The sequence below is a fragment of the Mandrillus leucophaeus genome, unplaced genomic scaffold (assembly GCF_000951045.1).
Source record: "Mandrillus leucophaeus isolate KB7577 unplaced genomic scaffold, Mleu.le_1.0 Scaffold609, whole genome shotgun sequence".
NCBI classification, from domain to species: Eukaryota; Metazoa; Chordata; class Mammalia; order Primates; family Cercopithecidae; genus Mandrillus; species Mandrillus leucophaeus.
In genome coordinates this window covers 441,681-466,936 of record NW_012106575.1, presented here as the reverse complement: position 1 = coordinate 466,936, position 25,256 = coordinate 441,681, and the positions used below count along the sequence as shown (strand labels likewise).

The window sequence follows — 25,256 nt, the reverse complement described above, 5'->3', positions numbered from 1 at the left end:
CTAGCATACAGCATATATTTTGTGGTTGTCAACTACTTTCAGATGGAACGGACAAGTAATCCTTGGAGCAACTGGCTTCAATCTTGCTGTCCAGGGAAAGTCCCTGCCTCAATCTCCTTACTTGATACACTGCAGTGGCTTCATTGCTGTGTCTTCTTTGACAGTGAATCTTCTTGAAGCTGAACTTCGAACTTACGTATCCCCAATACAAAATCTTCCACGTTCCGAAGTAAGTACTCATGGAACCATTCTTGCTTTGAGGAATAATTCTGAATACAATATCACATTAGGGGGGTTTGCAACAAGCTAGGTCAAAAGAGAACCTATTTTGTTTTCCTGATAGAGAAGAATAGAAAACAGCCACACATACACATGCATATATACACAGGACACAGATATCTAGAGATGATTTATTTCCATTCTAAGTAATAGAGGGCAAACCTCATAGCACCCATCTCGTGGTAAGGTATGGTGAGGCAACAGACAGGATGGATGATGAGATTTGTCTTCTGATGCCAACTGCATGTCAGATTCCACCCAGAGCTGGGTTTTTTTGCATTGAGTTTAATGCCCTGAAAGAGGATCAGTAACGTATTAACTTAATTTTGTCTGTTCTTACACCACCATCAGCGTCTCTCAGTACTGTTCTAAGAAAGCTTCTCATCCGTCAAACCCTATTCACTGAGAACCTTTTTATCAGCCTAAATTTAAAAATAAGTCAAATGCTTAAAATCCACATTAGAGGGGGGAGAAGAGAGCCTCTAAAGTGGGCCATGCCACTGTCAATATTCGAAGATTGGTAATTTTTCCCACTTAATGATGATCCATGTGGTTTGTTTTAAGTAGTGAAGTGGTTTGTACAAAGGGTAATTCCCAGTAAATGAAGCCATTGCTCACTGTGGACATCTTCAGATCGAAAGCAATTGAACTGAAACCTGCATATCAACGCTTTCTGTCTTTAATTAGAAAGTGATTCTCTGTGCAGAGAATAACCTGGGGAAGATGGGCTCTCACACGAAGGCTGCAGGAAATGGGGAGGGTGGCCCCATGCACCAGCCACGGTTATAAATTTTGGAAACATTAGGTAGGTCATAACAATTATGGCTGTGTAGAAAAGTTCAATTCTCATTGCAGTTACTTACCTTGTGTTACTCCATCTGATGATTTATAGGGGGACAAATGGACAAATGGCATTTTATCACATTCTTTCTTTTTGGCTTAATCCCATGTTGATTTATTAGATAGTGCTGTGGACTGGGGGTAGTCAATAGTGTCAATAACGCAGAAAAGAATTAGGATAGATTAGCTTCATGTCTGAATTGTTTAAAGGAATTTAAGTGGCTGGGATGAGCACATTTTCAGGCCCAGGTGGCTCCCTGAAAGAAGAAAGGTTCCTTGGTCTCTTTCTAGTGAGATGTCTTATGTCATAAATTGGTTAACCAATCTTTCTCGTTTCTCTGATCTTTTCCAATTAAGAGAAGGTATGAAATTTTAGGCTGTTATCAGCCAGGTAAGGCCCACATTTCAGGTGAGTTGGGGGTCATCTGTGCTTCTCCACTTTGGGGAACCTATGGAGGGCCTCGTGTTGTGGACACGGACTGCAGGGCCACGTGGGCTGCCTCTGCTTTAAAATTACTTAATCCAGCAATCACTTGTGAAAATTGTAAGCATCTGTTCATCCACAGACCAAAGCCTTGTGCCATTTGCCTGCTCTGCCTGCCATTTCGAGGCAGTTTCTGTGTCAGAACATGCAACTGGCCGCTCCTGCCTTTGCCCAGCTGGAGAAAGTCCGTGTTATTAGTGCTCACCTGCCATCTGTTTTCCTTACAGCTGACCCTTGAGTAATTCTCCAGTAGCTGATGGACTGAGGGTAGACAATCTTTTTTAGGGTTTTCTGATTCATTTAACCAGGTTCTCTGCCCCAAGAGGAAACATAATGCTTGTTTATTCATATTGGCCGGGTAAAAACAGTGTAGTTTGTCAGGCAAATAATAGTCCTGTGGAAGAGAAATAAATTGCAGCATTGTAAACAAAATCAGGTTGCTGCCTCTGTGCCTAAGGGGGCTGGGTGATGAGCAGGACATGTCATCCCGCGAATGAAGCAGAGCTGACAAGTGTGGGCGTAATTGCCCCATCTGCAGAGACCTTTTTAATGGACGGGGAGAGGTGTCCCAGTGTGCTGTTTAATTCGATTAAGAAAAGCAAAGAAAGTTCAATTCATCAATAAAGTTTCCTATTTCCGGGTGCTGCCCAAGAGAACTCTGCCGGGCTGAGCTTTGGCCCGTGGCTTTTGGCATGATGCAGCTTGCCTCACCAGGCCCTATTGAGGGCGGCTGTGTCCGATAGGGTCAACTCTCAGGCACAATGGCTCAAGAGAGCCCTGGCCCCGGCCCTTTAACCATGCTGAATACAGGCGAGCTAGAGAAATGAACAATGGACCCACAGGCCGTCTCTGCTGGGAGACACGGCTGGCCAGGGTTCTCCCTGAAGGATCCTGAAATTCAGTTCCTGAGTCTGGCATACAATTAGGAAAGAGCTTGTGTGGTTGGAACGTCCTGGCTCCTGAGAGGGTTTGGGTAAAGAGGCTTTTCACTGCTGTTTCTGATCTTCCTGTCATGCTATAGCCCTGATTGATTGATCCCGGCTGAAAAAGAGCCAGGATTTGGAACCAGGTTTGGGCAGGGAGGAAGTAGAGAGAAAAGGTTGATCAAAACTGTAAAAACTGACGTTAACTGTGGAGCACCCAGAGTCCTGTTGGTATGTTTTATCAAAACTTCATCAAAGGGCATGCTTATTAACATGGAAATAATTATCGTGATTTGGTATTTCTCAAACTTCAGACATTCAGGCACCGCTTCTTAAGTTCTGCCAATCTACCCATTACCAGAGTTGATATCTACTTAATATTTTAAAAAATTAACTTATGTGTTAAACATAGATGTGCCCAAAACAAATAAAACATAGTCACTGAATCACACGTGTGATCACTTTCCCATCATACGTGGAAGTGTATGTATATTCATTCACCCGTCCATCCACCCATTCCATGTTGATGGAACTCCTGTTAGGTTTATGGAACTCCAGCTGTACTTCTAGACTCTCCTAGGGAGCAAAGCAAAGGCCCCTGTCCTCATAGATAGTCTGTTATGTTGTTCATCTCTGTGCCATTTTGTGAACCGTGCATGCAGTACAACACTTTGGAACACTTCCGCTTGACTTGCTGGATCGCCTGGGAATCCTCTGCCATGTCTGGTCTGGAATTACTCATTCCCCTACCTTGACCCAATTTGCAAGGGGCAAGACTAGAGTTAAGTTCTTTGTGCTGCTTCTTTATTCCCTCTGCCAGATCATCAGCCAGTAGTGAACAATCAAGGAAAATAGCCATACATTCAGTGTCTACATCCCAAGGAGGGCTTTGAGATGATAGGCCTGGGACTGGGAAGCTGCTGTGGTCCTTAGCCCTCAGCCCAGCTCTAGCTGAAAAGCAGTCTTACCTTGTTTTGATCCTTTTCTTTATGTGTGTTTAAACAGAATCAAAATTAGGAAGTGGAACTGGAGTGGAAAGCATTCAGAAAGTTAGTGTGTGTTCCCAGGGATGCAATGAATATTTTTTCTCCCCTTTTGCAGCCGTAGAAAAAAGTACAGGCAGCTGTAGGATTTAAGTGACTCTGATTTCCCAGGCCTGATGAGTAAATGCATAAAAGGTTTAGTCTTGATTAGCCTTTTCTTTTTTTGGCATTTGATGTTTGCTCAGGATTCACCTCAATGACCAGTTTCCCCTTATCAAAAACAACAAATATCCCCAGTTTTTCCCTTCGGTAGATTGGCTTCCTCTTGCTCTGCCTGAATCCAGCATGGGGCAAGCCCTGCTCTTTTGGAAAGGTAAGACCAATATTGGTCCCTAAACCCGGAAGGAACAGTGAGGTTTACACACTGCAGTAGCCAGCTGTCCGTCTCAAGTGTCTGACAAAATTCAGGTGAAAAACCCGGATCTATTTAGAGCCAGCTGGTGTCCGCTTCCCCCAAAGTATAGTTTTTCTTAAAAAAAGAAAAGAAAAAAAACCCCAATGTTTCTGAAGTTGTATGTAGGACAGAAATCATGAGCTGAAGGCTTAATCCCAACTCTGTTATTCAATTAGGTGATCCAGCTGAATTGAGCAAGTCACTTTTTTTCTTCTTTTTTTTTGATTTGGGGCCTTAATTGCTCCTTCAGAAAAACAGGGATTAGAATAACCATTTCATACTGTTCTTTGTGAGATTAAGTAAGATACAAATGGGAACACTTAGCTCAGTGCCTGGGATGCAGTGAACAGCCTATAGATGTTTGTTAAAGAGATGAAGGAAGGGCCGGGTGCAGTGGCTCATTCCTGTAATCCCAGCACTTCAGGAGGCAGAGGCAGGCGGATCACCTGAGGTCAGGAGTTCGAGACCATCTGGCCTACATGGCAAAACCCTGTCTCTACTAAAAATACAAAAATTATCTGGGCATGGTGGTGCACACCTGTAATCCCAGCTACTTGGGAGGCTGAGGCAGGAGAATCACTTGAACCCAGGAAGCAGACGTTGCAGTGAGCCGAGGTTGCGCCATTGCACTCCAGCCTGGGCGACAAGAGTGAAACTCTGTCTCAAAAACAACAACAACAACAAAGAAATGAAGGAAGGAATGTGTTAAAGAAATGTAGGATTTGCTTATTAAAGCTGGACATAAACTTCTGTTTTCCATTTCTCTGAAATTAACATGATTAACGCATCCACGGCCTGCCAAGGACACAGACACAAGGGACTTGGGTGTCACTCTGGAGCTTCTTGATTCCACTACCCTGTGTGGGGGCTCTTCTCTTTCTTCCTCCAGCGAGCTGTCAGTCCTGCTTGTGTCACTGGATTGTAATATGGCTACACAGCTCAATTAATGCTCAGTGGCAGGAGGAGGGAAAATAAAAATTGTCTTGCTCTTGTCAGTAGCGAAGTTATTTACTTTCAAAAGCTGACAGAATCACACTGCAGGGCCTTCATTTATTTCCATTCAGAATGTCATTATTCTGTGATGCCAGAGACTTGGGCACACATTGAAGTTTATTCCCATAAGCTTTAATACGGTGGGGCCCTGCTACAGTGTAGATTGTCACCCGGGAGAGTCTGGGAGAGTCTGGCGGGGCTCTCTGGGGGCCCCGTGCTGCCTGGGTGCTTGGCATTGATGTCTGGGAGGGTGCCCCAGTTTCAGGACGGACCGGGAAAGCTGACGTGTGCATTTTCAGGCCCTGGATCTGTTCTATGAGAGGCAGCGTGTTCCCCACTGCTGCGTTTCCTTCTGAAGCAAAAGAAAGAGGTGTGGGACTCCTAGTTCCACATCACTCTTCATCCGGGCCACTCCTGGAATTTCTGAAAACATAACAGCGCCTCCTGAAAGTGGCTTTGCTTTGGATCTATCTATTGTCTCTGCTTAAACTCGCTGACAGATTCTCTCAACCAAATATTCTGCGTAAAACTATGCGATTTTTTTTGTTTGTTTGTTTGCTCTCTTTCTTTCTTCCTTTTCCCCCCTAAGGGTTTGCAGTGAGCAGTGAACACGGGAAGGGGTTGAGTGGAGAAATTCTCTTTTCTTCAGGGTGCAATGGCAGAACCTTCCACTGGGGGTCTCCATTTAGAATACGTGACTCAGGATTCCTGAAGACTCTTTTTTCCTTTATTCTTTTTCATCTTTCTTTTTTTCTTTTCTTTTCTTTTCTTTTCTTTTTTTTTAAGGCTCTTTTTGGTTCCATTCAAAAAATGAGGCTCTTAGGAGGGGCGGCTTGTAAGACCATTTAGGTAACCAGAGAAGCCAGCCTTCTTCCACCATGATGATCATAATAATAAAATAATTAAAATAATGAAATAATCAATAACTTTTATGGAGTGCTTTGTGACAAGCACACGACTAAGCACTTTTACATGGATTATCGCATTTAATCCCCCACAAAAAGCCTCCAGGGAGTTGAAATTAATGGCTTCATTTTTAGATGCAGAATCCAAGGCTTAGGTGGGAGAGCTGATATTTAAAACCAGACACTTTCGCCCCAGAACCGACACTTAGAACCACTATTCTGCACCATCCCTATATCCTCCCCCTCACTGTGCCAGCCAGGCTGGTTCTGTGTGATTTACAGAGAGACCTCTGCCAGGCTCCTGCAATGGAAGAATAGTTCCAATTAATGGAGTGGTCCTTCTCTTTGCCTTTACAGGCAGGACTTGTCAAAAGGGGAAAGAGTTCAGGCGACCTGTCAACTTTGAAGCTCTTCCCGATTTTGTTTTTTAAGTCATTATGGTTTTGTCTAATGAATTGCAACAAACCATGAGGCTGTTGGACTTGGGGAGGAGGAGGGAGAGAGGAAAGAACGAGGCTGTGAGAATCATCGGCTCTGAGAATGATGGAGTGTATTTCTTCGCAGCCAATTCCAATCCCCAAATCCCTGTTGTACTGAGGAGCTCTCCAACTAACAGAGGAAACGCAGTCACTGCCTGGCACCGTATTAATGATTTATACATCCCGCACCACTGCTTTTGTTCACTTGCGGGGCCTGGTCGTGTTCATAAAGGAATTTCAGGGAGTGGGGTCCTGCCTTGCCATGCTGTTTTGCTCAGTGCAGTGAAAGCTGCTTCATCAATCAAAAGAATTTAGTGCTTTACAACCTTCCTGAGCTCTGAGATGGTGTGTGCCTCTGCGCGGTTGTGTATGTGCGTGTGTTTAATCAGATTCACTTAGAGACATTTTCATTGCCTTTCTATAAAGAATGAATGAAGAACGGGATGTGATCTATCTTAGGTGTTTCAGGGTTGATTGGTTTGTTTCACAGTGGCATCACGGCCCTATTTGTTTCCCATTTGGTGTTTATGCTTTATGGTGTTGTCTGCGAAAATGGGCTGACACTCTTTTATTAGCATAAAGAGATGCAGATCACATTAGAATCCGCCATCCTTCTATATCACCAAAAACAACAGGCAAGGGAGAGGGCGAGTTGACTGTAAGCCGAATCACCATTCGTTCACGACAAGTCAACAGGAGCTTGATGTGATCTTTAAACAATGGGGTTTTTGAAGCTTTTAAAAATGATTCTTTTTCAATTATTCACTGAAAAAGAATGCTGCTTCGTTTTGCACGTTATCGAGGACATTTATTTTCTGGATTGGGAATTGTGGATGTAGGAAAGTTTCTTCTCTTGAGTAAGCCATAGAAAGCTCTCATTTTAACCTCAGCTTTTATTTATTTATTTTTCCTAATTGGAAGAAAACACATCATATCATCATATATTTTATTTGGAGCCCTCAATCTGTCTTTCAAGATACCAGCAGAGAAAAGCTCTATTTCTTTCTTTCTTTTTTTTTTTTTTAATGGATTGCATTTGCACTTGTTTTCTTAATTATATCGTGCGTTTCATTTTGTGTGTGGTGATATTTCTTTCCCTATAGAACTGAGAACTGAAAACCAACAGAAGACAGAGTAGGAGTTTGAGGGGGTAAAACAGAATATTTAGAAAATTAGAATGATACTTTAAATATTCTAGTCAACAGTAATCTTTTTGTCTATGATGAAATCTTGATTTTAGGAAATGCTCTTGAGTTAAAAAAGAAAGATACGTAAAGCTTTTAGGAAATAAATATCAATTTAGTCGAATTCTTAAATGAATACATGAAGGAATAAATGCAAAGACAAATGATTAAAGCCCATCTCTACCCTACCCCCACCCAAACTGGGGCTTGAATTTGTTTTATAAATGTGAAAGTTTTAGCTATCTGGTTCTTATTAACATTTATGCTTATAACATTTTTTAACTGTCCAGTATGCTTGTCAGTAGTGATGAAATTGAAGCAAATATTCATTGTGGAAGATTGCCTTTTACAGGCTTCCTGAAAAGTGGAGAACACAGTGTATATGTGTGTGTGTGTGTGTGTGTGTGTGTATATATGTAAATAAAGAACATTAAACACATTTTTCATCATGGGAAATATGATACAGCATTTTGGACTTGGAAAGCAGGTGTCCAGCAAATGCAGTTTACATTTATATTGTACTGATTTTTGTATTTGTGTTTGTTCTCTATCATTTGAATCCATGAGTGTCTCATTGTTTTTAATTATGTCTACATGGCACAAGACAGCAGTCAACATCTGCTCTATTGTTTACTTGGTTTACATATATCTTTGATGGGTTACTAAACAATCTATTTTTCAAACTCCAAACAGAAGAAACCAGCCGAACCCATATTACGGCATTTTGTAAAGACCCATTATGCAATTAGCACTTGGGATTTGTGCAAAGCTGGTGATTCACCCAAACAAACATCCCTTTATTCTGATAGTTCTTCCTGGCTTTGTGAGAAATATCAGTTTCCAAAAAAATAAAATCACATTTCCTCTTTAATCATGCAGCATGCCAAGAAGATTATGTGTTTATATGAGGGATGGATCCTTCACTTTGTGTATCAGAGAAAGATCAACTTTCCAAAATAATGATGTCTTTAATTCAAGGCAGCAGTTACTATATTACATAAGACAACTATCTGCTTACACATAGCAGACTTGTGAGAGTTATATGGTACTATCGGAGAAGAGAAATGCTATGTTTTTAACCGTTTGTATAATCTTCCTAACACTGCATGATCTGTTTACAAAAGACATAGCTGGTCATCTGTTGCAAGACACGTGAGGCCGAGAATGATTAGGTCACCTCAAACCTCATTCTTTCACTTAAGTCAATGGTTAATAATTAATTTACACGCTCATTCATGCAACACATCCTTATTTAGCCTCTGCTCTGTCTCAGAGATTGGGTTGGTCATTGAAGGGACACAGACAAGGAAAGCAAGTGTGCTTTTCTTCATAGAGGTTACAGGTCTGTGGGAGAGAGACAGGCCGTGAGCAAGTGATCATCACATAACTGTGCCTTGCCAGGTGTGATAAATGCTCTGAAGGAAAAGAGTAGGAGTTGGATTCAGGGATGAGGGAAGCTTTTTCTGAAGAAGTGACATCAAAGCTGAGATGGAGTGGGAGGTGGGCAAAGGGGTGGGGTCAGGGTGGAAGACAGGATTCACACTAAGGCACTGAGTGTGTGTAGTGCCTGTTGCACGCCTAGGTGTCCTCAAGATGCTGGAAAAACAAAGGGACCAGAGAGCCAGTGAGAGAGGGGTAAAGAGACAGAGAAGGGCCAGAGACCACTGGGTTTTGGAAATCTTGACATAGGGTTCGATTTTTTTCCCCGAGAGGAATGAAGAAGAACGAAAACACAAACAGACACACACACACACACACACATAGGCACGCACAATAAGAGGGTTTAGGCAGGAATCAAATGACCATATTTAGCCTTTCACAAAGCCGGTTTGGCTTTTCTGCTCAGAATAGAGAGAGACAAGATTGAAAGCTGAGGACGGGGGTGTTAAGTAGGAAGCCACTGTGATAATGCTGGTGCAAGCTGATGGTCGCTTGGAGTAGGAGTGGACAGAAAAGAAACAGCCAGGAGTAAAATATTTTGAAAATCAAGCCTGAGATTCATATTCAAAGCTGATGTTCAGCCAGAAGAGAAGAAATGCAACTCCCTGAAGTCAGACTTCAGCAGGCTTTGGTGAAGTCAGGTGGCACTGACCTGGGTGGTATATGGCTTCATGGAAGAGAGTGACAGGCTGGTTTCAGCATATCTTCGGCCAAAGCTCCCAGAGCTCAGAATCTCCATTTGAGCTCTACCATCACCACCACTATCACCACTGTCACCAATCCATTGCTATTATCACCACCACTATCCCCCTCGCCTTTAGCACCATCACCATCACCAAGCAACTGATCTCATATATTAGTTGGTAGCAGTCACCAAAGACAAAGTCATTCACCAGCTTGGCAAGGTGATCTCTAGCATCCCACTTCTAATACAGCGGTCGAGAAGTGGGGAGCCAGTTTTATGAAATGTCCGGTGAGCAGTACCTCCACCCGCTGCCTCCAGCTGCGGGAGAACAGAAGTGAAATGCATTCAGGTGAATGTGAAGCAGAACTGACTTTGAGTCTGAAATAAATTACAAATCTTATGGGCCTCCGACTAGCTCTGTGGGCATGTTTCTCGACTTCTCTGAAGTTTGATTTCTCCATTTATGAAATAGAGGTTACAGCAAGACCACGAAAACGTAGCATTGTTAGGAGCATGGCATGAGCTAGTTTGTATAGCACCCCAGTATAGTACCCAGCAAACGGAAGGAGCTCAATAGCTACTTCTACTTTTGATGCTGCTGATGGTGATGGTGAAGGTGATAGTGGTGAGAGTGGTGGTGACTGTGGTGGTGATGGTAGTGATGATGCTGATGGTGATGCTGTGGAAATGGTGGTGGTGGTGGTAGTGGTGATGAAGGTGATGGCGGTACTGTTGGTGATAGTGACGGTGCTGATGGTGATGAAGTGGTGATAATGGTGATAATGGTAGAGATGGTGGTCATGGTGGTGATGGTGATAGTGATATTGACAGTAGTGGTGGTGGTGATGGCCATGGTGATGGGAGTTGGGATAGTGGTGATGGCAGTGATGGTGGGTGATAGTGTTGGTGATAGTAATGGTGGTAGTGATGGTGGTGCTGGTGGCTCTGGTGGTAGTGACAGTGCTGATGGTGGTAGTTGCAGTGGTGGTGGTGGTGGTGGTGGTGACGACGATGTTTGGTGATGAGAGCGATTCTGGTTAGTTGCAACATGGTAGAATAGTTTCACACGTAAGTACCTGGATTCAGATTTGGTTCAAGTCTACCACTTGCCACCTGTGCACCCTTGGGCAAATTATTTAGCCTTTCTGTGTTTTCATTGTCTCATCTGTGAGATGGGAATGACGATACTCATTGCCAGTCATTATGAAGACTAAATTATTTAATGTTCGTTAAAATCAGAACAGCGTTTGTTCTTAGAAACAAACTCTTAAACCGACATAGAGAATGTTTTTTAAAGAAAGTGTCAGTGCAGAATACAGCTTTTAACAAAAAGGTACCTAGTGGCTGCTGGACTTCAGCTTTATTCTTGATTTTGCTTTTTATAGCAGGCTGAAAAGGCTGTCTTTGCCTTCTCTCCACCGCCAGACCCACCCCCCCGTCTCTCCATGCGTTCTGCGTAGAACAGGTGTGTGGTGAGCCGGAGTTCTGGCAGAGTGCAACATGAAAAAGACTCCCAGTAATTATAAAAATAACAACGAAGGCTGCTTAGCGAGGTAGGCAGATGAGCACACCACTAGCCAGAATGATAAATAGTGCCTGCAAATGTTAGGTCTCCGTGGGAGCATGGGAACATATGGGATGAACCACACTAAAAGTTGGGCATCATTGGTAAGTTTTAGATGGTTAAGGCAGACCAACTCCAGTGCCAATTTTTTTCTTCTTTCTTTCTTTTTTTTTAATCCTAATTTTAAATCCTTCAGTTCCCTTTTGTCCCTTTGTTCTATTTTGGTCCTAAAAGAAGCATTCATCTTTGAGGCCAGCCAGGGAATCTCCAAGGAAGTGAGGTCTGTGCAGTAATCCTAAAAACAAATGGCCACCCTGGAGTCTGTGAATTTCCATGTTGAGCTCTATTCAATATTGTTGGGGGAGATGTAAATGAATGTGGTAAATATTTAATGGAATGCTGACATGTTGAGTCCAGACCTATGATAGGTGGGTGTGTAGAAAAATTAGTGCCTAACCAGCTCAATAAGTTTACAAGCATTTGTAGAAGAGGCAAACAACTCTTGTCTGCCAAACATTATTTAAAAAGAAGACGTGGAGGGTGGTAGGTTGATTTCAGGTCAGTGTTTGTATGTCTGGGTCTGAATATAGTTTGGAGACTGTACAATCTGTTTGGCATGGCTCTGCAGCAGTGGGATTTCTCTGGAAGGATATTTTGGAATTCTTGTTCACCACCCACCATGCTTTTCCTGGGCTTCAGAAGAGATTTCAGCATCAAGGCGAGATTTAGAATGTGGGCACCTGAGTGTCGGTACCAGCTCCTTAGTAGATTTCCAGGATTCCTTACTTAGCAATTACATCAACATCCTTGGTCATGTGAAGCAGGCAGAGGAAAGGAAGTAGGATTTGGGATCAGGCAGGGGTGGCTTTGACTTCAGACCCTCCCCACTCAAGTTGCCACGAATGATGTACGGCCTCTGAGTTCTAATATCCTCATTTGTAGAATGGGGCTATTATGAGTACCAGTACCATGGACTTGTTAAAAGACTGGATGAGTCAAAGTCTTGGAGGTGCTTAGAATTGTGTTTGGCACATAGCAAGACCTCGGAAAGGGTTTGTTAAAAAATTAAGCAGAACATATCTTCTAGGACTGCCTTTTATGCAAGGGTATGTACATGGATGCATTAATCTATTTTTTTTGACAGTTATCTTTTCTTAAATTAATTTTATTGTAAGTTCCAGGATACGTGTGCAGGATGTGCAGGTTTATTACACAAGTAAATGTGTGCCATGGTGGTTTTCTGCACCTATCAACCCGTCACCTAGGTATTAAGCCCCATGTGCATCAGCTGTTTATCCTGACGCTCTCCTTTCCCCCACCACCCCCCACAGGCCCCAGTGTTTGTTGTTTCCCTCCCTGTGTCCATGCATTCTCATTGTTTAGCTCCCATTTATGAGTGAGAACATGCAGTGTCTGGTTTTCTGTTCTTGTGTTAGTTTCCTCAGGATAATGGCTTCCACCTCCATCCATGTCCCTGCAAAAGACATGATCTCATCCTTTTTTATGGCTGCATAGTATTCCATGGTGTGTATGTACCACATTTTCTTTATCCAGTCTATCTTTGATGGGCATTTGTGTTGATTCCATGTCTTTGCTGTTGTGATTAGTGCTGTATGCACTAATCTTACAACCACTTTTGTACTAGTCTATAATCTTTTAGTTTTAATGGGCAGACACCCAATTCAAACTTAAGTGAAAATGGGGATGTATTGATTCATGAAACTGGGATAACTGAAGGTCAATCAGTAGTAAGTGAATCATCGTTTAAACGCTCAGCATTCTAACTGAGATATAAACAGATGTGATCATAAGAAACACCATGAATAGCGCTCATACCCTTACAAATGGAGGCAAGCCCAAGGAATATTTTAAGTATGTTGTTATATTACTTAGAGCAACCCCACAACAACCCCGTCAGGGGAGTATTACTGCCCCAGATTTATAAGGGAATTAATTGAGGTTCAGAAAGGTTAAGTAACTTGCCCAGGGAAAAACAGCCAGAGATTTTCAGAGCCCAAATTTGGACCCAAACTTGTTAAGGCTTCAATAGCTGAGTTCCTGGCCAATATGATACATTGCTATTATGATAAAAATAAGTACTTTTTATTAGCAAACTGGAGACCAGAGAAATATATATATATATGTGTGTGTGTGTGTATATATATATATACACACACACACATACACATATTGTTTGTTTGTTTTTTGAGATGGTGAGATGGTGTTTCACTCTTGTTGCTCAGGCTGGAGTGCAATGGTGCGATCTCATCTCACTGCAACCTCTGGCTCCTGGGTTAAAGCGATTGTCCTGCCTCAGCCTCTCAAGTAGCTGGGATTACAGGTGTGTGCCACCATGCCCGGCTAATTTTTTGTATTTTTTATAGAGATGGGGTTTCACCATGTCGGCCAGGTTGTTCTTGAACCCCTGACTTCAGGTGATCCACCCGCCTCGGCCTCCCAAAGTGCTGGAACTATAGGCGTAAGTCACTATGCCTGGCCCGGAGAAAAATATTTACAAAAAAAAAAAAAAATGTGAAATACATGGAAAGGCAGCATAACATGGGATTATGAATGACACCAGATTCACCCTTCACAAGCTGTGTGATTTTGGGCAAGTTACTTAACCACTCCGTGTCTCGTTTTCCTCACAGTAATATGAGGATAGTCATAGGACTTACCTGATAGGATAGTTGTGAAGATTAAGTGAGTTAATACACAAAGGGGTTGGAAGATGTTTGGGAAATAATAAATGGCATATATAGTTTATTTTAAAATATTTTAAAATAGATTGTCATGTAAGAGCCAGAAAGGAAATGAGGTCACTCAGGGTGGTTCCTCTTTTGATGTCCCCAGGGTGTCCCACAAGGACACTGCTAATCTGGGAAGTTGAAAATCCCACCTGTCAGAGGCTCTCTGTTGCCTCCAGCTGCCCAGCCATGACATCGCAGAGAAACCGTCTTGCAGCAGACAGCCCCTTGGCTAGTCCTCTCCGATGAGAGGTTCAGCTGCACAGCTTGGTACAGCTTGGTTCTGGGTCCCTCACATCTCTGTCTTGTCTGCAAAACTAGGCTGTGTAGTCTCTGAAAACACAGGTTTATCTGCTACCTCCTTTTCTCCCCCAGTGCTGTGTTTGGTGGGTTCTCAGTGATGACTAATACCCGTTCATTGGTCTGATAATTTTTTTTTTTTTTTTCCTGGTCTGAAGCTGGAGAGAAAAGCTTCAGCAGAGGGAAACCATCTCCTGTTCTGAGATGACTGCTAGTTATTGGGCAAGGCAATGAAAGACGTGTTTTGCAGTTCTTAAGCACAGACTTGCTTTTACAGTATGGGGTGCCTTAGCACCTGCCCATGTTGTCTGACCTTGTTGCCACCTTGAAAACCTGCCCCCTGCCAAGCTGTGGTGAGTGCTGACTGGCAGGTTCATATCATCAAAGTCACAGTGCTGGTAAACACGTCAACATGATTTCACGTGAGAACAGCCATCCGAGCTGTAAATATGAACCCGTCTTAAGGGATTTCGACTTTACCCATGCCTGTCCTTAGTAAAAAGTACAGCACATCTTGGCTACCTAGTTGAAAACCTGATGGAGAGTCAGAGGCTCCTCCAGAGTCCTTTGGTGAATTTCACAAGACCCATCAACTTCCTACAATGATGGGGAATATTTGGGGAGTTACGTGCAGTTTTCTGGGATGAGGGCACAATTAAGAGTGGTCCAAGCATCAGAAATGAGGAACCACAGCTTCATCACTAGAAGAGGTATTGATTTGGGAAAAAAAACCAAGGAGAAATCAGCTCTCGAGGTGGAGATGATGCCTCAGCTTCACAAAGAAAGGGCAACCTAATAATCGCTTTATCTGTCCTCCTCCTGCGTTCCCCTCCCCATTTGTTTTCTCCTCCAGTGGTTACTCTTTCCTGGTGTTCCCTAGTGATTAGCCCACTTCCATGTGCCTCAGACTTTCTCTTGCTTGGGACGCATTTCTCCACTTCCTGATGACTCAGTGGAGGGTGGTGTAGGTCAGCTCTTCTCCAGCCTCAAAGTCTTCTCCTCCTCTCTCTGCTCTTTGGGTTTACATTCCTTTACCTCTAATGGCTGTTAGCGTGATTGAGATTGACTGAGGGGTGGAGAGTAAAGGAGATGAAGAAACCACTCAGCTTGAGTTAAAATGTCCAAGCTAAGACCAGGCACTTGGCTCATGCCTGTAATCCCAGCACTTTGGGAGACTGAAGTGGGAGGATCGCTTGAGCCCAGGAATTCAAGATCAGCCTGGGCAACATAGCAAGACCCCTGTCTCTGAAAAAAATTTTAAAATATTGCCAGACGTGGTGGTATGCACCTGTAGTTCCAGCTATTCGGGAGTCTGAGGCAGGAGGATTGCTTGAGCCCAGGAGTCGGAGGCTGCAGTGAGGTATAATCATGCCACTGCCTTCCAGCCTGGGTGACAGAGTGAGACCCTGTCTCAATAAATAAATAAAATAATTTTCTAAAAACCCAGGCCACCATTTCTCAGAGTGTATTAATCCATATCACATTAAAAAAAATAAAAATAAAAATAAAAATAAAACCTTCTCATAGTATCTAGCACAAGGGAGTTTTGTAGTTTTTTGGCCTCTTAGTTCATGGGTATAGCTCTGTGTTTGACTAACTCTACGGCCTTGGCCAATTCACCTCTCCTCTCATGGTCTCAGTGTTCTTGTTACTAATCTACTAAATGGAATGGACTCTACTTCATAGGAATGAAGAGAGGATAAACTGAGATAACAGATACAATGAAATGAGTACTGTGTCTGGCACATAGCAAGCACTGAATAAGTGGTAGTGACTCTGATAGTGATGATGAAGAAGATGAAGAAGTAGGAGGAAGGAATGAAGAAGAGAAGAAGCCGAGAGACTAGCACCGGGCTGATACATAATTCTCAAAAACCAGATAATGCAGTAGATAGTAAAATGAATGGTGAGTGGATGGGTGGGTAGATGGGTGGGTGGGTGATGAGTGGGTGGATGGATGGATGGATGGATGGTGTGTTGGTCATCAAATTAGTTTTGGAAAGTCTGGATCGAACAAGGTCCAGCAGTTTTTTGTTTTGTTTTGTTTTGTTTTCTTCTTTACAGGACTTCTCGGGTGCTTTCATATGATAATAGTCATCAGGAATTCCCAAGAAGACAGGGCAAGCTGAATTGCTCCAACTCATTTGACCATGGTGTCCCTTTAACAATGAGGCATCTGATGAGCCTTCTATCCACGCACAGCATGCCTTGCAAGATGCCAGTCCAGCACACTTAGTTTCTAAAGAGAAAATGATACCCAGAAAGTTCAGGTGGTTCAGCCAATTCAGCAACTGCATGGAATTAGTACAAAAAACGCTCGTTTACCAGTCCTGGAGACCTGTGCTATTTGGAATGGCCTCTGTGTCCAGCTCCTGTAGGGATCTGGAGCACAGAAGGCAGAAGATGTAGCGAGGGCACAAAGAAAAGTCTAGCAGAGTAGCTGCATCCTCCCGGTTTCTGAGAAGCCTCAGGGAGTATTTGTTTGCCTCAAGCAAGGTCAACAAATTCTCAAACCCAGTTGCCATTCATCCCCAGACAGGTCAGAGGTCGGTTCCTGAAGCATTGTTGATCTCAGCAGAGATAATGTGCGGGGTTGATATTCTTAGATTTGCTCATTCAGCCAGTCAGTCTGGCTTTCAGAGGAGAATCAGGTCAGGAAGCGCTTAATGAACCAAGAGAAGCATGGTGCTGCCTGAACCACTGGGGGTTCAAGTTTGTAACGATTATCAGCAGGCTCCTCACTTACAAGACCTACTGGAATTTTCTTTGTGCATCTCCGTAACCATTTTTAGAGATGTGGTCAGTACTGCTGTTTAGAGTAACCCAGGGTCCTGGATTCTTTAAGTTACTTCTGATTTAAAGGTACGATCTTCAACATCCCTAAAAACCATGAATTGAACTTGATATCCTATTTAGTGTTTTGGTTTCAAAAATTCCATTTTCCCTGTACACAAGTCATATACCTATCCTTCGTTAATTCCTGGGTCTTAATTTTTTGTTTGGAACATAGAAGGAGGTAAGCTCTTAAAAAAGAAGGCACTTCACATGTTGCATTGGTTAGCACTATTTCATTTAGACAATTAGCGATTGAAGGGAGGAAGAGTTTTGATATCCCTGGCTTGATCCTCCAACCAGCTGCTAATTCTGTTGTCACTATGACAACTATCAACAGTCATTTACTGAGTGTTTCCTATGAGCCCCAGAGCTAAACACTGCAGTATATTTACTTATTTAAATCTCTGAATCACTCTGTGTGTTATGGCTACTCACGATATTCTTATTTCACAGATAATAAATCTGAGGCACAGAGAGGTTAAGTAATGTGCACGGGAACACACAGCTGATAACTGGTAGGAACTGGGCTTTTACTGTGGTCTGTGTGGTTTAGTGTGAGCTCTTAACTACTATGCTGTGGTGCTTGCAACAAGGGAGCCAGGCATGGTAAGTGCCAGGAAATGACAGAATTGTCATGCCACAAGAATAACATGTGCTTAGTACACACTTGTCATTCTCATAAGAACTTCCCGTGTAACAGCTCATTTACATACACTAACTGAAAGCATTCTCTAAATGGGGAGATGTGACTTCTCTTCTCCGGATGTCTCTTTTGGCTAGGTTAGTCCTCCACTGAGATTTCCAATGGGGGCAGTTGTAATCTGGTCCAGTATATCCTGTCCACAGTCTATGGAAGCTTTTCCTATATTCCCATCTTAATAATTTGATGCAGTTGTGACTTGGTGCCACACTGACAACCCTCTTGGAGCCCATCCGCTCCTTCACTGGGAATTCATTTGTTAGTCCTTGGTATTCTAAATATTATGTAGCATCTCAGGGAATTTTTCTTGTGGTGCGTGCTAGGTAATGCTCTTCCATGCTCTCTTCTCACCTACGCTGGATGGAGTTTGAATGCATGTCCAGTAGTGAGGGTCATTTCTCAATTCTGGTTCAAGCTGATACCTTAGTGTCATCACTCTTGATGACTCAGCAGGTATTACAGGCATGTAGGGAAACCAGACTCTTGGTAACTGACCAGGCACACATTCTGTTGTTTAACCTTGGACAAGTCACTTGGCCTCCCTGAGCCTCTGTCTCATTCCACAGATGACAGGTCATTCTCAAATACTTATTGAGCGTCTACCCTGTGCCCAGTCCTGTGTGAATGGCAGGAAAACAAAGTGATTGAGGAGGTGGTGGAGGAGATAGAATGGAAGCACACCTGTGTGAGAATGCCAGCTAGGTCTTTACCATCCCAGGGCAAATCACTGCTGATGTTTTAGCATCCCAGCCCCATAGATCATGAGTGCTGGGATTGGGGCAGGAGGTAGTGCTGGGAAGACCTGGCATATGGCTGCTTGTTGAAGAATGGGATGTAGACATAAGCAGTTTTACTGGGGGGGATAATAGAATGGAAGCTCGAACAGCAACATCTGTATGGGGTGTTGCTGGGGCACTGAAGACAGACAGAGCTGCCATGACGAGTAGAGAGATTAAAAAACAATTTTGCATGGGTACATTAAAAACATTCTGAAGAATGAAGTAAAAATAAACTAGCACTTTCTGGATGCCTTCCAAGCACCAGGAACACCCACCTTCAGCATGTCATTTCACTGTTGTAATACATTTGTGAGAGGGCACAGGTGTTGTACCATCTTAGCCCTGAAGGGAGTAGGAATCAGGGATGAGTATATTGTCCTTAATCAGACACATAAAAGGATGACAGAGCCTAGATCCAAACCTAGCCTCTCCAACTTCGAAACGCAGGCTTTTTCTACTATTGTGATGCTCTCAGGCCACTTGTGATGACCTTCAAAACATAGGTAGCTCTCAGTTATCTGGGGCCTCTGGCAGCCCCTCCACCTTCCTCACACTTTTTCAGTCAGTCATTTCTGGAAGGATTTGGGAAAACTTCATTTGCCTAGTGGCCATTTTAGTCATTGGGTGAGCAAGAAGAAATGACATACTTCCTTATTTGAGCCAATCTGCCTTCTCCAAAGTGGGATTACCATTAAAGGAGTCGTGATATGGTGTAGACAGTCCCTCAACTAAGTGTAATGTGAAAAGACTTTTGGACAAAGGTGATGATGCAGTTAGTTCTGTCTGGGGTACCAGGGACAGCTTTGGAGAAAGTGTCATGGAACATTTGACTTAGGCCAGCAAGGTTGATCTAAAAGGAAGAAAGGAAGAGAGGAAGGAAGGGTATTTCTGCATAGCAGGCACGTTTAAATGGAAAAGTGGATTCACAGAGGTGTTTGGCAAAGACAATTTGCTAGTGTGGTTTGAAGAAAAGAGTGATTTTTAGAAAAAAGGACAATTTGTATCCGAGGATGAATTTGGACAGGGTAAAGTGAGGAATATCATGAAGGGCCTCAGACACTGTAGGAAATTTTCCATTACCCACTTTTGTCTGGAAACAAAGTGAGTGATTGTGTGAGTAATTACATAATCTGCACAAATCTGTATTTTGAAATAAACATTGTCAATATCCAAAAGATAAGAAATGTGATGATAGGATCAGGGAAACACTCTGTTTTATGCATTTTGTTTTGTTCTATTTTGATAGTCAACAAATGGCAACTGACAGCTTCTTTTTAGATAGCTTTTTAGAAAGCAAAGAATGGTAGAGTTGATCCTACAGTGAGCTCCTGACCTGTGGGAGAGGCATCTTTTTCACAGATGTGATTATTGGTACAAAGAAATGTGGCTCAACATGCCTAGATCATCCAGTCTTTCAAGAGATGATGTAAATCCAGATTTTACATGAGATGCCCCCATTAAACAATATTACCTTTTTTTTTTACACTGTGCAGACAAATCATTATCATGATCATCATCATCCCCTTCGATGGACTGGACTTGGTCCCTGAGGCTGCAGTTTGCTCTGTTGACCAACAGAATCCATGAGGCAGGAATTGGTCTTTTCTAGATACCCGCTGTCTCTCATCTTCCAGTCACAGCCAACACTTCTGTTTCTTCCTTCTATTTCATTGATGTCTAAACTTTGAGTGGCTACCACTCAGAAGGGCCAGTCACTCACATTAGCTGTCTTTGTTAGTCTGGTCTCAAACTCCTGTGCTGAAGTGATCCTCCTGCCTCAGACTCCAGAGTAACAGAGACTCAGGTGTGCATCACTATGCCCAGCTTATGTTAGCTCTTAAGATCTGGGAAGGGAGGGGCTGGGCGCAGTGGCTCATGCCTGTAATCCCAGCACTTTGGGAGGCTGAGGCGGGTGGATCATGAGGTCAGGAGTTTGAGATCTGGGAGGGGAGATGCAGTATCTGACAGCCATCTGACAGCCAGAGCCAAAATGCCTTTATCTAGAATAGGAAAGGAGGAGTTAATACCTAAGAAGGGAATGTCATCATGGAAGGTGGAGATAGATGGAAGAATTTTTTTTTTTTTTTTTTTTTTTTTTTTTTAGGTGGAGGGATGAGATTGAACTATCAAAGCCTGGCTAAGAAAAAGCAAAATCCTTGATGGAAATCTCTGGCACAGGGAAAATGAGCAGAACAGGCACCAAGGAAGCATTAGGAGAGAGAAGATGATAGTGGGGAAGCAGAAAGGAACAGCAAAGGGGTGTGTATTTGCCATTGTCTTGAAGTCTGACTGCTTGGATAAAATACATACCCTAGATTAAGGGTTAGCAAACCATGGGCTGTGAGCGCAACCTGGACCTTTGCCTGTTTTTGTATAATCTTCGAGGTAAGAATGGTGTTTACACTTATAACTGGCTGGAAAAAGAATTTTTTTTAAAGAACAATATTTTGTGACCTGTGAAAATGATAGGAATTTAATAAATACAGTATTAGAGGAACATGGTCACAATCGTTCATTGGCGTATTGTCAATGGATGCTTTTTCACGCTACAGCAGCAGAATTCTGAGCAGTTGCAACGGAGATCATAAGTTCTACAACACCTAAAATATTTATTATCTGAGTGTTTACAGAAAACCATTTACCATTCCCTGCCCGTGATGGGCAGAGCAGAGGGCCATACACTGCTCTTCATTTGACTTCAGTATGTTTTGACGATCTGCCTGTTTCTTAGCCACTACCAGAACTGCCCCCTTCTCCTTTCACCTTGCTATTTCTTCTACTATTTAAAGTTTAGGCCGGGCGCGGTAGCTCAAGCCTGTAATCCCAGCACTTTGGGAGGCGAGACGGGAGGATCACGAGGTCAGGAGATCGAGACCATCCTGGCTAACGCAGTGAAACCCCGTCTCTACTAAAAAATACAAAAAACTAGCCGGGCGAGGTGGCGGGTGCCTGTAGTCCCAGCTACTCGGGAGGCTGAGGCAGGAGAATGGTGTGAATCCGGGAGGCAGAGCTTGCAGTGAGCTGAGATCACGCCACTGCACTGCAGCCTGGGGGACAGAGCAAGACTCCGTCTCAACAAAAAAATAAAAATAAAAATAAATAAATAATTAAATAAATAAAGTTCCTACATTACACCATGAGCTTAATACCACACAATAGATGTTGAGTAGCCACACGTTTGCCATGAACCATGTGCGCTGCCACTGGGGAGTGGAAAGACACACACCGTAGTGTCGACCTAGAGGAGGCTCCAAGAAGGAAGAAACACAGCTCGGTAATACTACGTGCTTCCCATTTGGGAAAACAGAACCTGTGTTAAGAAAAAGAGGTTTTGTTTAGTAGTTGTTATTTATTTACATGCTTTATGATTAGTGGAAGGTTTTGAACAAGGATGGGCAGTCAGTACAACTTCAAAAACATAAGTACCGTAACCATACAGGACAATAATATATACGTATAAAATCAGAATCAGAGAATGTATGAGTAATGGTGATCGCGACTGGAGGTGGGAGGGACAGCCCTTATTTTCACACAAGAGAAGGAAGATATTTATTACTCAGGAACAGCAAAAGTTTATTGTCTCACAGCGTTCTTAAGAAGAAAACAGATAATATCCCTGACACAGGCTATAACTATATATCTCTATCCTGTATGTAATATAGCTGTTATTTCTAGCCTACTAAAATCAGCAGATTCTTTAATATTTATAAACATACATACACACAATCACATGTCCCTTAACGATTGGCGTTGGGTGCGTTCTGAGAAACGTGTCAGGCAATCTTGTCATTGTGCAAATATCACAGAGCCATACTTACACAAACTTAGATGATATAACCTCTTCCATGTCTAGGTTATATGGTGTAGCCTATTACTCCGTGCACAGCATGTTACTGTACTAAATACTGTAGGTGATTGTATCTAAACATAGAAAAGGTACAGTGAAGTATAACATTATAGTATAATCTGATGTGACCAGCATCATATAGCCAATTTGTCATGGCCGGAAATGCCATTTTATATATACGGTCATCCCTCGATATGGTGGTAGATTCGTTCCAGGACCTCCCCTCAGATACCAAAATCTGCAGATGCTCAGTCCCTGATATAAAATGGCCTAGGATTTGCATATAACCTAAACACATCTTCCCATATACATATTAAATCATCTTTGGATTACTTATGAAGCCTAATACAATGTAAACGCTGTGTAAATCGTTGTTATACTCTATTGTTTAGGAAATAATGACAAAAACAAACAGTCTGTATATGTTCAGTGCAGGTGCGCTGGTGGTTTTTTCTTTTATGTTTTACATCTGAGGTTGGTAAAATCTCTGGATGTGGGACCCGAGAATATGGAGAGCTGTGTGTGTGTATGTGTGTGTGTGTGTGTGTGGAGAGAGAGAGAGAGAGAAAGTAAGTTACATAAATACAGTGGATCACTATTGTCTCTGCAGTTTCCAGCTACCTCCTCCTCAAGTTTGCTTATTGAAGCATTCTTGATTAAGAGTAAGTGGATACAGTTACCTCTCTTCTATGCTCAGGAAACTAAGAGTGTAAATGTGCAAATTTCTGGCCTAAATGATAGAATTAAGTCTCCTGCCTCCTGGTCCAGTGGTCTTTCTATTTCATAACACTAAAGAGACAATTTGGTCTGACGCAGGCCTTACCTAAGTAACTAAGAGCTCTCCCCTCCCGTTGATTGCTAAAGGAAAGCGGACGGGAGAGACACGTCCGTCTCACAGCGATGCTTCTGTCCTCCCCGGTAACTTCTCAGAAATGTGGTGTTGAAAGTAGCCGTCAAAAGCTAAAGTTAGAAACAGTATCGGGCTGTTGAGTAAGAGGGGTCAGTGCACAGCTGTTATGGAGCTTTCTGAATTGTACAACGTGGCCACTTTGATGCATGGGAATCAATTACAGAGAAACCTTGTCAAGATGGCCAAAATTCAGCCTTAAATAATTGAATTCTCTGCCAAACCCTGTCTGCTGTCGTTATCTAGAAATGTAATTATGCAGCTAAATCAAGCAACTAAAATTAGTGTAGTGTAAAAACACCTTGGCTATGTGAAAGTGGAGGAATTGACATTTGGATTTACAAAACGCCAATAGTTGGATATGTTTGGCGGTGTTTGAAGCTCTCTCCCAGTTTCAGCAAAATCTATATCGAGTGTCCCATTTAGAGTGAGAGGTGGAAAGTGGCAAGTGAATATTTGGTTTTGAAGGTGATTTTCAGTGATCCCTGGGACTTGGGCATTATTTAAGTGGATTCACTTCATCAGAACTTCATGCTATTGCTTTCAAAATTGTGGAACTACACACACCCACATGACTTCCTAATATGAAGATTAGAAGAGTGACAATTTGAATGTTACCTGAGCCTTCAATCTCATGTCAAAGCTTTCAATCTGAAACCAAAGATGTGTCTATACCAATCATCAGGAGAACAGGAAATACATGGTAAGAATGGCTAATAGCCACCGGTACAGCACACATCATGATGTGGTGCTAGGACTTCGTTTAATGATAACACAGCCTTTTGAAGTAGGGACTATTATTATCTCAGTTTTCCAAATGAGTGAACAGGGTTCAGAGAGGCTAAGTAACTAGTTCAAGATCACACAGCTAGTGAATGGGACGCCCAAGTCAGCATAATTCCAGTTCATGTCATCCCCTAGAAATTTATCTGCTACCATGTAACATATCCCAAATGACTGCTTGGGTATTTTCAAACACCAGAAAGATTTCAAATCTGTGCTTGAATGTATTTTTTATCCATAGTTATGGTGCTTGTTAGCTATGCCTTGAAACTCTGGAACAAGAAGACATCTCTTGTTAATGTATTGCATATTAATATATCACAGTTGAAAGCTCAAAATAATGTCTTTAAAAATACAAAATAAAAGGCATAGGAAATGTTATTACAGACTGAAATACGGCGATGAAAATAGTGTTGTGGTTAGGAATTGGGCTCTGGAATGTGTGTGTAGCTTAGCACTGCCCTCTACAAGCTATGTGAACATGAGCAAACCGTTTAACTAGTATGAGCCCGGTTTCCCATTTGTTATATGGGACTGATAGTAGTACTGACTTCAGAGACTTGTTGTGAGAATGAAATTACATAACATGTGTAAATAATTTAATTCCGTCTCTCTGCATAGCACACATTGTGCAAATATAAGCTGGTAGTTTTATTGTATTATTTACAAATTGCCTCTTTAAAATTGAAATCAGAGAGAGGAGAGGGAGGAAAACTAGACTGAATGATTTCTTATTTTTCTTTCTATCAGTACCAAACGTTGCCCGCATTAACCTACTGGATTTGAATTTTAACCGGGAGGCGATAATGACATCAATTTACATTTCTCAGTTTATTTTTCTGGTAAAAATCTCAGTAGACCCCATCCCTTGCTCTTTTGGCCAAATTCAGTGGGATGAGCTTGTATCTCGTAGCCTGGTTCCCTCTGTCACTTGGTCTGTTGGTCTCTTGATCTCTTGGTCTCTCTCTCTCTCTCTCTCTCTCTCTCTCTCTGAGAACTAAATTAATGAAGAGTATTTGGTTAGTCATGTTAGGCAAGCTGTTCCCAAAATAGCGCCTTCCATTTTGGTAGCTTCAACTTTGCAGCTGCTGTGTCTCTTCGTCGTCTGGGAAGAAAACTTTCACATTAAGAGTTGCTGATGCGGA

At 42.5% G+C, this 25,256-nt stretch overlaps 1 protein-coding gene across 2 annotated transcripts in view; it reads left to right on the top strand.

Annotated features, from left to right (window-relative positions):
* Positions 1-25,256, top strand: part of RBFOX1 (RNA binding protein, fox-1 homolog (C. elegans) 1) — a 1,371,131-nt gene that overhangs the window by 923,605 nt on the left and 422,270 nt on the right. The window lies entirely within an intron of this gene.